This window comes from Hippopotamus amphibius, chromosome 1 (genome assembly GCF_030028045.1).
Source record: "Hippopotamus amphibius kiboko isolate mHipAmp2 chromosome 1, mHipAmp2.hap2, whole genome shotgun sequence".
Classification (NCBI taxonomy): Eukaryota; Metazoa; Chordata; class Mammalia; order Artiodactyla; family Hippopotamidae; genus Hippopotamus; species Hippopotamus amphibius.
In genome coordinates, this window is record NC_080186.1 from 155,436,829 (window position 1) to 155,449,605 (window position 12,777).

Sequence of the window (12,777 nt, forward strand, 5' to 3'; positions counted from 1 at the left end):
TTGACAGACAAAGTTCAATCCTAGATCCACTACTAAAGAGCCCAGTGACCTTGGACAAATCCTTAACCTTCTGATGCTTCAGTGCCTTCATCTGCAAAAGGGGGATTTGTTAGAAGAACTACTTCATAATGTTGTGAGAAGTGAACAAGATAAACTCTGTAAAGTGTTAGGCATTGGACTGGGATTAGAATAAGCATAAAGTGAATAACAAGTGTCGTTAGCTTGGTCATAAAGAAGACTGTCCTGAGGTGGTTGAATTAAAGGGAATTGTAGAGGTCCTATCCTTTTACTGCTTTCAGGCGTCTTTTCTCTTTCTCTGAAGACTGATCTGTAATGAGAAGGAACTTGATAGGTTACATTATACTCAAATGTGTCTTCTTTCTTTCTTTTTTTTTTTTTATAAATTTATTTATTTAATTATTTTATTGGTTGTGTTGGGTCTTTTTTGCTGTGCACAGGCTTTTTTTTAGTTGTGGTGAGTGGGGGCTACTCTTCTTGTGGTGCGTGGGCTTCTCATTGCCGTGGCTTCTCCTGTTGCGGAGCACGGGCTCTAGGCGCATGGGCTTCAGTAGTTGCAGCACATGGGCTCAATAGTTGTGTCTCACGGGCTTAGTTGCTCTGTGGCATGTGGGATCTTCCTGGACCAGGGATCGAACCCGTGTCCCCTGCATTGGCAGGCGGATTCTTAACCACTGCGCCACCTAGGAAGCCCTTCTTTCTTTTTTTTTTTTTTATCTGCCTGTTTAAGGGGCTTTGGGGAGAGACAGAATTAAACCAAATCATCCCTCTCTGAATGATATTGAGAATGGGTGAAGGAATAAAACAAGTTGTAAAAAACAAAACAAAACAAAACAAAAAACAGTAAAGAGTTATAAACTAAGCTCAGAGAAAGCCAAGGGCAATATTCATATCTTCAATTGCCTGTAAGTAACCTGGCCCCGAGAGCAGCACTTTGGTGGTGGTTACAGTGGTTATCAGTAGCTCCCCAGGTGGACTGAGTGATGTGGCAGCCAGGAGTTTCAGAAAAATGCAGCGTCTTCCTTATCAGGATGTGGGATAAACAGGAAGGTGCCAACTTTACAGTTGGTACCTGGCTGCCTGTCTCAGGAAGCGCTTACCTTGACAACCTGGGTGAACCACAGTAGTGCATTCGAAGTAGCGTTTATTGAAGCGTGTGCCACAGAGAAGTGGAGAGAAAGGGAGTGGGGGTGGGGGTTGTTCTGGAGTCATCCTACAGCTCAGAAATGGCCCTGATGAGGAGCTTCTTCTCAAAAGTATTCTGTACGTTCTTGGGTGTTTTTTGTTTTCTCTTTGCTTCTCTCTGGGCAGTCCTGGCTTCCACAAGTTGATTCTCCGTCCCCTTTTGCTCGTTGCTGAATTTGTTTCTGACTCGTGTGTGTCCAGTCCTTAAATTTCATGATTCTGGACTTGTTAGTATGTCTAAGGCTGAACTTCTCAGGACGCTGGCATCCTGTAAAATTAAGGTAATGGAAGCTTCTTTTGTGAGGTGGTGATATTTACCTCAACAGAAAAATAAGCAATGTTTTATTATCTATTTAGCAGTTGTTCTTCTTAAGAGCTGACATCTAGGAGAAAATCAATTGCGTTATGTTTGTCAATCTGATCTAGCACTTTTAATAGTAAATTTAAGACCAACATACAGTTACATTGTATATATTTAGAATTCTAATTCTGAATTGATGTCAATTCTGATCTGCCTTTAACAGAAGTTATGATACTTACTAAGATATGAATAGGATAAATAAGACTGTAGTGGAGGAAATGTCCAAAATTCCCAAAGAGTGGTGTCTTTAATCACCTTTCCACCAGGGTTACTAGTGCTAATATGTTTCTTACTTGATTAAAATAGGTATTGAAGAATTGTCATTCATAGCAGTTTTTCAGGATGATATGGAAATATCCTTGACATAAAACTAATGACTACATTTCTTATACAGATACATCAAAATTCATTCTATTAGGAGACCAAGACTACGCTTCTCACACTCTTAGTTTTAGTTACCGAGATTCCATATGGAATTGTAGGTAGGTAGGTAGATGGACAGATAGATCAATCTTCATTGGGAAAGTCTTCTTTGCATGTAGCTCAATAATACAGACAAAACTGGAAGTTGAATGCAACTTTGGGGAAAAATTTGACTGGAACATTCCATCTTCTCGTTTCTATTTAAAGAAAGAAAGGATAAATTTTTAACCAGCCTGTTGTTCTCGACATGGGAGGTTCTGAGGTATCCTCATCAACCTTCGCCATTGCAGAACATCAGCCTCCTTTGTGGGCCAAGTTCTGTAGGTCCAGGAATCATCTGCTAAACACACACACAAGAGGGCACACTCAGGAAGATGCAGGCACGTACTCCTATCTTATTCTCCCTGATAGCCTCCCGATGTGCTAAGTTACTCACGTGATTCACTAAGGCAGAAACCCAGCTTCTTGCTCCTCCTATTTCCCAGCCAGATAATAACAAAATTACTACAGAGCCCTGGGATGGAACTGACGCTTAGTGATTAACGTCCTTGGTCCTGAGAGGTTTCATCTCCTGTTCATGGAAAATCATCACAGGGACGTGCATGTGTGTTGTCTGCACTCCTGTGTGTCTGGGGACAGTTGCAGAGAAGGGCACCCACCTTCACGAAGTTTCTCTTGTGTCAGATGAGTGGTTTTTTAAAACTGTTTATAGCCTTTGACATTAATTGTAAGTATTTTTAGAATAGCATGGTTTTAACTAACTAGAAAAATTGTGTGGACTGCAGAAAATAGGAAATGCAGGAAAGCATAAATGGAAAAATTTTATTTATTTAATCAACAATTGAAGAGAAAATGATAGGTCAGAGACAAGGGGTCCTTAAAGCACCCAGAGATATGTTCGGTGAAGATTTTGGTGGAGGTGTTTTTCTCTTTATTCCACACATATATATTCTTAACAAAATGAGAGCTTATACGTGACACCTTATACAGAGCCCATAACATTTCCAGCAGTAGCATCTGAAAATCTTCATTTCAACGTAGTTGATTATTCAGTGCAACCTGAGTTATAAATTAAACCTGGGGATGAGACTCTGGCCATGTGTACATCTGTCATAGAAATAGATGTTATTGACAAATGTGTCATTGTCACCTCTATCACATGACTTTTTATGTATAATAATCTGCTTTATAAATGCCCCTTGATTTATTTAACTTAGCTTCTATTCATAGACACTTGGCTGTTTCCAGTTTTTTGATATCTAAATAATATTTACTGTACCTACATAGCTTTGCATATTTGGGGGAAATTTCCTAAAAGGTCAGTTTGAGTCAGAATATGTGATAGCAGTTTTGAGGAATTTTTTCTACATTGCTAAATCATCCTGTATCCATGTTCCTATCCACACTTCCCCCTCTTGTCTCTCTTGATCTCTTTCTTCCACCCTGCCTTCCCCTCTCCCCGCCCCCCCCATACCCATATCTCCTTGGTTAAGTCAAGCATTTGCTGTAGTGGAATAACCAAGAGTTCAGAGACTAAGGTGGTCACCACACATGAAGCAGTTTGGACAACTACAAACCAACTCTGTAAAAAAATGAGCAAGAAAGAAAACAACTATTGTGGTGTTAGGTTAGGAGGATCTCCTGCCTTCTGTTGCAATGTTTTGTGCAATGAGTGAAAATCAAGAGAAAGTGGGAGCGAACCAAAAATTTGCTGAGAATTGGAGGAGTTGGCAGTCACTGATAAGTCAGGCTGAAGTATAAATTGCTGTGAGCCATCTCTTTGGACTCTACAACTTTTATAAGTCAGGGAGAGATCACGGGTGTGCCACAGAGGTAGCTGCTTTAGGGGAAACGTCTGCATCCCGAGCATCCTTCATTAATAATGAAACTGAAATCGTCTAAATATAGGGGGGTTCAGAATGGTTATCTTTACTTTGGCTTGAGCCAACAGTATTAAGACCTTCAATATCCACAGGAGAGTTCTGGTTCTGTTGTGGCCGTGGATGGGGAAGGATCCAGGTTGGTCCAAAATTCACTTCATTCACAGGATCTTCCTTCTCACTTTATTTGAAGCTCAGTTGGATTTGATCTGGCTCGAATGAACTCTTTTCATAAAGTATCACATTAGGGCAACACTGACTCTGAAACGTTGTGATAGCTTGAAAGAAAATTTATTTTTCCACTGGTAATGATTAAGCACTATATACTTCTTGTCTACAATTTTTGCCTTGTTTTTCATTTCAGATCTCTATGTTCTGTTTCCAGGGAAATGCCTTGCCTCGGGGTTATATGGAGCCAGACACTCAGATAAAATCTGAAATGCTTGCTTGAGCATCCATTTTCCAAATATCCAGATGTTTGTGTTCATGCAGACTAAATATCCAGGTGGTCGAGTGACTGCACACATTTGGATAGTTGGCATCAGACAGCCAACTGTAGTGCCCAAGTTTTCTTTTTTTAAGTGTATAACTCATAGACATACTCTCACATCTGTTCGTGATGAGTTGAGAATGGAGAGGTAGGATAACATAGTGTCTACGAGCAAAGTTTTAGACTTAGACTTGGGTTGTCGTCCTGACTCTACCATTATTAGCTATGCAACTTGGGGACAAGTGTACTTAGTGTGTCTGTTTTAGTTTCCTCACGTGTAACATGAGGGTAATAATACATAAACATCATGGTGATGTTGCATGTGTGAGGAGGTAGTTATACATAAGGAGCTTAGCACAGTCCGGAGCCGATAGTCAGAGTTCTGCCCATTGTGTTAACAGCTCTCCTCCTCCTCTTTCTCCTCCTCATCGTCATCATCATTTGGGATGCGGATGAGAATTGGAAGGAAGGTGGCTTGTTTTGGCACCAAAGACTGTATGCTCACAAAGCCATAGATATTCCTATCCTTCCATGCAATTCAATCAGCATATGTGATGCCATAACCATCATAAATGAGATGAGATACATATGATTGAGTGAATGAGTGAATGAATGAATGAATGAAACAGACAACAACAATAGACTACTGTGTTCTAGATGGTGTTTGATGTAGACTCTGGAGAACAGATAGTTTTAATGAATCAGCAACTGGGGAAGAACATCTAACCAGAGAGAATGCCGACAGCAACAGACATAGTGATTAATTCTCTTTTTATTTCATACATTCAACAGGCATTTGAGATTCCGTTCTGACTAGAGCAAAGCATGGGGTGTTTGGAAGAAATGAGGAGCAATCTAGTTTGGCTGTAGCCTAGGATGGGGAGAGGAATATGCCAAAGATAAAGGTAGACAATGTCATACTTAGAGTTTGGGGTTTATTCTGGCAAGTTGAGGGAGTCATGTTTGCTATTGGACAGTTAGCCTTTAAAGTCTGAACCAGGGCAGCATCCTCTGTATCCCTGGCACCCTAGGGTCTGGCAGTAGGCAGTCAGCAGACATCGGTTCTCAGTTTTAAAAAGGTAGAGAGGAGAGAAAAGATGGCGGCGAAGTAGAGAGACGTGGAGTGCATCCCTCTCCACAGATGCATTGGGAATGCACGGAAGGATGCAGTCATTCCCACAGAGAACCAGCTGAACACCAGCAGACGGCCTCGGACACCAGAAAGGGCTGCGGGGAGCCCGACATAGCCGACTGAATAGTCGTTTAATCCAATACTTGGACATTAGTCTGAGGCTTGGACAGTCTTCTATAAACACCTCTATCACCAGGTCAAGCAACCCCAAAAGCTTGGACAACCATGAGGAAACAAAGAAACCCCATGCAGGCAAAGGAGCAGGAAAAAAACCCACAAGACCAAATAAATGAGGAGGAAATAGGAAAAATGCCTGAAAAAGAATTTAGAGTAATGATAGTAAAAATGATACAAAATCTCGATAACAAAATAGAGAAAGTACAAGAAACAGTTCATAAGAACTCAAAAAAACAAACAGCAATGGATAACAAAATAACTGAAATTAAAAATACTCTAGATGCTATAACCAGCAGAATGACTGAGGCAGAAGAACGAATAAGTGAGTTGGAAGATAGAATGGGAGAAATAACTGCCACAGAGCAGGAAAAAGAAAAAAAAATAAAAAGACTAGAAGACAGCCTCAGAGACCTCAGTGATAACCTTAAACGTACCAACATTCGAATTATAGGCATCCCAGAAGAAGAAGAAAACAAGAAAGGGTCTGAGAAAATATTTGAAGAGGTTCTAGTGGAAAACTTCCCCAACATGGGAAAGGAAATAATGAACCAAGTCCAAGAAGCACAGAGAGTCCCATACAGAATAAACCCAAGGAGAAATACACCAAGACACATATTAATCAAACTAACGACAATTCAACACAAAGAAAAAATATTAAAAGCAGCAAGAGAAAAGCAACAAACAACATATAAGGGAAAACCCATCAGGATAACAGCTGACCTTTCTACAGAAACTCTGCAGGCCAGAAGGGAATGGCAGGATATACTGAAAATCCTGAAAGAGAGAAACCTACAGCCAAGAATACTCTACCCAGCAAGAATCTCATTCAGATTTGAGGGAGAAATCAAAAGCTTTCCAGACAAGCAAAAGTTAAGAGAATTCAGCACCACCAAACCAGCCTTACAACAAGTGCTAAAGGAACTTCTCTAAGTAGGAAACACAAGAAAAGGAAAACACCTACAAATACAAACCCAAAACAATGAAGAAAATGGGAATTGGAACACACATGTCAATAATCACTTTAAATGTCAATGGATTCAATGCTCCAACCAAAAGACACAGACTGGCTGAATGGATACAAAAACAAGACCCTTCTAGATGCTGCCTACAAGAAACCCACTTCAGACCAAGGGATACATATAGACTGAAAGTGAAGGGATGGAAAAAGATATTCCATGCAAATGGAAGTCAAAAGAAAGCTGGAGTAGCAATCCTCATATCAGACAAATTAGACTTGAAAGTAAAGACTATTAAAAGAGACAAGGAAGGGCACTCCATAATGATCAAGGGATCCATCCAAGAAGAACATATCACAATGGTAAATATCTATGCCCCCAATATAGGAGCACCTCAATACATAAGGCAAATGCTAACAGCTATAAAAGGGGACATCGACAGTAACACAATAATAGTGGGAGACTTGAACACCCCACTTACATCAATGGACAGATCATCCAAACAGAAAATAAATAAAGACACACAAGCTTTAAATGACACATTAGAGCATCTCGACTTCGTTGATATTTATAGGACATTCCATCCAAAAACGACAGACTACACTTTCTTCTCAAGTGCACACGGAACATTTTCCAGGATAGATCACATCTTGGGGCACAAATCAAACCTCAGCAAATTCAAGAAAATTGAAATCATATCAAGCATCTTCTCAGACCACAACGCCATGAGACTAGATATCAATTACAGGAAAAAAACTGCAAAAAATACAAACACATGGAGGCTAAACAATTCACTCCTAAACAACCAAGGAATCACTAAAGAAATCAAAGAGGAAATCAAAAAATATCTAGAAACAAATGACAATGAAAACACAACAACCCAAAACCTATGGGACGCAGCAAAAGCAGTTCTAAGAGGGAAGTTTATAACAATACAGTCCTACCTTAAGAAACAAGAAAATGATCGAATAAACAACCTAACCTTACACCTAAAACAACTAGAGAAAGAAGAACAAAGAAACCCCAAAGTGAGCAGAAGGAAAGAAATCATAAAGATCAGAGCAGAAATAAATGAAAAAGAAAGGAAAGAAACCATAAGAAAAATAAATGAAATTAAAAGCTGGTTCTTTGAGAAGATTAACAAAATTGATAAACCATTAGCCAGACTCATCAAGAAAACAAGGGAGAAGATGCAAATCAACAGAATTAGAAATGAAAAAGGAGAAGTAACAACGGACACCTCAGAAATACAAAACATCATGAGAGACTACTACAAGCAACTATATGCCAATCAATTGGATAACCTGGAAGAAATGGATACATTCTTAGAAAAATACAATCTTCCAAGACTGAACCAGGAAGAAATAGAAACCATGAACAGACCAATCACAAGTACGGAAATTGAGGTAGTGATTAAAAATCTCCCAACACACAAAAGCCCAGGACCAGATGGATTCACAGGCGAATTCTATCAAACATTTCGAGAAGAGTTAACACCTATCCTTCTCAAACTCTTCCAAAATATTGCAGAAGGCGGAGCACTCCCATACTCATTCTACGAGGCCACCATCACCCTGATACCAAAACCAGGCAAAGATGTCACAAAAAAAGAAAACTACAGACCAATATCACTGATGAATATAGATGCAAAAATCCTCAACAAAATATTAGCTAACAGACTCCAACAGCACATTAAAAAAATCATACACCATGATCAAGTGGGGTTTATCCCTGGGATGCAAGGATTCTTCAATATATGCAAATCAATCAACGTGATACATCATATCAACAACTTGAAGGATAAAAACCATGTGATCATTTCAATAGATGCAGAAAAAGCTTTTGACAAAGTTCAACATCCATTTATGATAAAAGCTCTCCAGAAAATGGGCATAGAAGGAACCTACCTCAACATAATAAAAGCCATATATGACAAACCAAAAGCCAACATTGTTCTCAATGGGGAAAAACTGGAAGAATTCCCTCTAAGAACAGGAACAAGACAAGGGTGTCCACTCTCACCACTGTTATTCAACATAGTTTTGGAAGTGTTAGCCACAGCAATCAGAGAAGAAAAAGAAATCAAAGGAATCCAAATTGGAAAAGAAGAAGTCAAATTGTCACTCTTTGCAGATGACATGATATTATATATAGAAAACCCTAAAGACTCTACCACAAAACTGCTAGCACTCATTGATGAGTTTAGTAAAGTAGCAGGATACAAAATTAATGCACAGAAATCTCTTGCATTCCTATACACTAACAACGGAAGAGCAGAAAGAGAAATTAAGGAAACTCTCCCATTCACCATTGCAACCAAAAGAATCAAATACCTAGGAATAAACCTGCCTAAGGAGGCAAAAGATCTGTATGCAGAAAACTTTAAGACATTGATGAAAGAAATCAAAGACGACACAAACAGATGGAGGGACATACCATGTTCCTGGATTGGAAGAATCAACATCGTGAAAATGACTGTACTACCCAAAGCAATTTACAGATTCAATGCAATCCTGATCAAATTACCAATGGCATTCTTCACAGAACTAGAGCAAGAAATCTTACGATTTGTATGGAAACGCAAAAGACCCCGAATAGCCAAAGCAATCTTGAGAAGGAAAAATGGAGTTGGTGGAATCAGGCTTCCTGACTTCAAACTATACTACAAGGCCATAGTGATCAAGACAGTATGGTACTGGCACAAAAATAGAAAGGACGATCAATGGAATAGAATAGAGAACTCAGAAGTAAGCCCAAACACATATGGGCACCTTATCTTTGACAAAGGAGGCACGAGTATACAATGGAAAAAAGACAGCCTCTTCAATAAGTGGTGCTGGGAAAATTGGACAGCAACATGGAAAAGAATGAAATTAGAACACTTCCTAACACCATACACAAAAATAAACTCCAAATGGATTAAAGACCTACATGTAAGGCCAGACACTATAAAACTCCTAGAGGAAAACATAGGCAGAACACTCTTTGACATCCATCAAAGCAACATCCTTTTTGACCCACCTCCTAGAATCATGGAAATAAAATCAAGAATAAACGAATGGGACCTCATGAAACTTAAAAGCTTTTGCACAGCAAAAGAAACCATAAACAAGACTAAAAGGCAACCCTCAGCATGGGAAAAAATAATTGCCTATGAAACAACGGACAAAGGATTAACCTCCAAAATATACAAGCAGCTCATGCAGCTTCATACCAGAAAAGCAAATAACCCAATCCACAAATGGGCAGAAGACCTAAATAGACATTTCTCCAAAGAAGACATACAGATGGCCAACAAACACATGAAAAGATGCTCAACATCACTCATCATCAGAGAAATGCAAGTCAAAGCCACAATGAGGTATCACCTCACACCAATCAGAATGGCCATCATCACAAAGTCTGGAAACAACAAATGTTGGAGAGGGTGTGGAGAAAAGGGAACTCTCCTGCACTGTTGGTGGGACTGTAAGTTGGTACAGCCACTATGGAAAACAATTTGGAGGTTCCTTCAAAAACTACAAATAGAACTACCATATGATCCAGTAATCCCACTCCTGGGCATATACCCAAAGAAAACCATAATCCCAAAAGAAACTTGTACCATAATGTTTATTGCAGCACTCTTTATAATAGCCAGGACATGGAAGCAACCGAAATGCCCATCAACAAATGAATGGATACAGAAGATGTGGCATATATATACAATGGAATATTACTCAGCTATAAAAAGGGATGAGATGGAGCTATATGTAATGAGGTGGATAGAACTACAATCTGTCATACATAGTGAAGTAAGTCAGAAAGAGAAGGACAAATATTGTATGCTAACTCACATATACGGAATCTAAAAATGGTACTGATGAACTCAGTGACAAGAACAAGGATGCAGATACAGAGAATGGACTGGAGAACTCGAGGTATGGGAGGGGGCGGGGGGTGAAGGGGAAACTGAGAAGAAGCGAGAGAGTAGCACAGACATATATATACTACCAACTGTAAAATAGTCAGTGGGAAGTTGTTGTATAACAAAGGGAGTCCAACTCGAGGATGGAAGATGCCTTAGAGGACTGGGGCAGGGAGCGTGGGGGGGACTCGAGGGGGGGGCGTCAAGGAAGGGAGGGAATACGGGGATATGTGTATAAAAACAGTTGATTGAACCTGGTGTACACCCCCCAAAAAAAAATGCTAAAAAAAAAAAAAAAAAGATAGAGATTGTCATGTTTAATTGGCTTTGTTGTTGTTTTTGTGACTATATAAATTGTGTGCATGTTTTCAATAATTCAGAATATCCCGCAATCAGATCATTGATTTATTCATGCAACAGGTATTTTTTAAAAATGAACTCTTTCCCAGATGTTATGCTAGGCACTGTTTCTAGAGGCAATTAAGACTTTTGTTTGTTTCCCCCACAATTCTACCAAGTGTTTGGCACCTAAATAATGATTGTACAATTTCATTTCTTAATTGAAAAGAAAACAATCTAAGGACAATAGGAGATTATAAAAGGGCTGAAGTAGATGAGAACAAAGTATAGATCCAAAATAAATGGTAGTTCCATGTTAAAGAAACAAGTAGTTTACTGTGGAGGAAAAAGTCTACCCCCCATAATATCATTCTTTGCGATTGTGTTTCTAAAGATGATTAGATTGAGCCACTCTGTGACATACCAGAAAGCCGCTTAATTTAGTGTCCAGTCTCTCCGATTCTAACAGAAGCTAACATGCATCCCCTAGAACTCCGAAGCACACTTCACCTTCATCCTCAGCTTTGTCCATAATGTGTATTATTAACAGGAAATGATGCTGCCTGTTCAAGACATTGGGCTGAGCAGAGGGGGGAGGCACATACCTGCCTTAGGCAGAGCCTGTGACTTTCTAGCAGTGGCATCTGAAACGCTTCATTTCAGTCTAGCTAATTATACAGGACAACCTGAGCCCTAAATTGAAGCTGGGGGTGAGACTGTGACCAAGCGTGCGTTGGTAATGTTTATGAGCTGTAAGGTCATTGCAGAAAACAGCAAGGAACATAGTTATGATAGACTGTTGGCCTCTAAGGAAATTATTAATTACATTTTATCTTCTCCCCGGCATGCTTCAGTGCCACCACTATGAGTCTTTAGACCTGGGGAGACTACACCTCGGTAATAACTGGCCTTATCATCCGGCGGGCAATCACTTGATATGCTCCTTTGTCTGACACCAGTCAGGAACTGCAGTGTGGGATGTCAAGGTTTCTGCAAATGCCAGTCTCACGCCTCACTGTACATCAGGCCCAGGGTTCAGATCTCGTGATAGGAAACCCGAGAGTCCACAGCAGGAGGAGTCATCCATTTTCTAGAAACGAGCTGTGGGCAGAGTCCCGTTTCCAGCATCCAACCTGTTTAGTTTCCAGTGTTGTCTCCTAAAGAGTTAAAATCACTCTCAAAAGACCAAAGCAAAAGAAGTTTGTGTCACTGTGTTGACACCATCGAGATGGAGTGCTGTTTTTGAGTCCCTGGCTCACAGTGTTGACTTGACTAGGAAAATCAGAACTGAAATGTCATTTCCAACTACTTTCTTTGAGAGATTTCCCAGACGGCATGGCTCAGCCCGTGCATCAAATGGCATTTTCGTTGTTGTTCGTAAGTGCTTGCTGTGTCAGCCAGCTGTGTTCCTCATGCCCCACGCTGGATCCCCCGCGTTAAATGTTTTCTGATCAGCTGGCAGCTATTCAAAGGACCTACAAAGCAGATTGGAGTCCAGCTCTGTTTTTCCATAGATGGGTGGCCTTGCCCCACTAATGGGGATTTAAGCATCTTTGTGTCGGGCGAGACAGCAGGTCGAGAATATAAGGCACAGATGTGTATGATTAGATTCAGAGTTTTCCAAATTGTTACTTAAACATGCCTTCTGTGGCCCAGCTCTCTATTTTGATGCCTGGGCCATTTGCCCTTGTTTTAGACGTTTGAGCCACTCACCTACCTTCTCCCTTCACTCCTCTTTGTTATAGAAAACTCAGGATAAAGAAAGTCTAGGAGGATTTAACTCTCAATTTAACTTGAGAGATCTGGACTGAATGCCATCAGTAAGATCAAGAATGAATAAAACACAGTCCGTAAAAGGACGAAAAACTAAGAAGTAACAACACTGACAGTAGCCATGACAATTTTTACT

At 40.0% G+C, this 12,777-nt stretch overlaps 1 protein-coding gene across 4 annotated transcripts in view; it reads left to right on the forward strand.

Annotated features, from left to right (window-relative positions):
* The window catches only part of PPP2R2B (protein phosphatase 2 regulatory subunit Bbeta), a 470,158-nt gene that overhangs the window by 260,065 nt on the left and 197,316 nt on the right, over positions 1–12,777 (forward strand). The window lies entirely within an intron of this gene.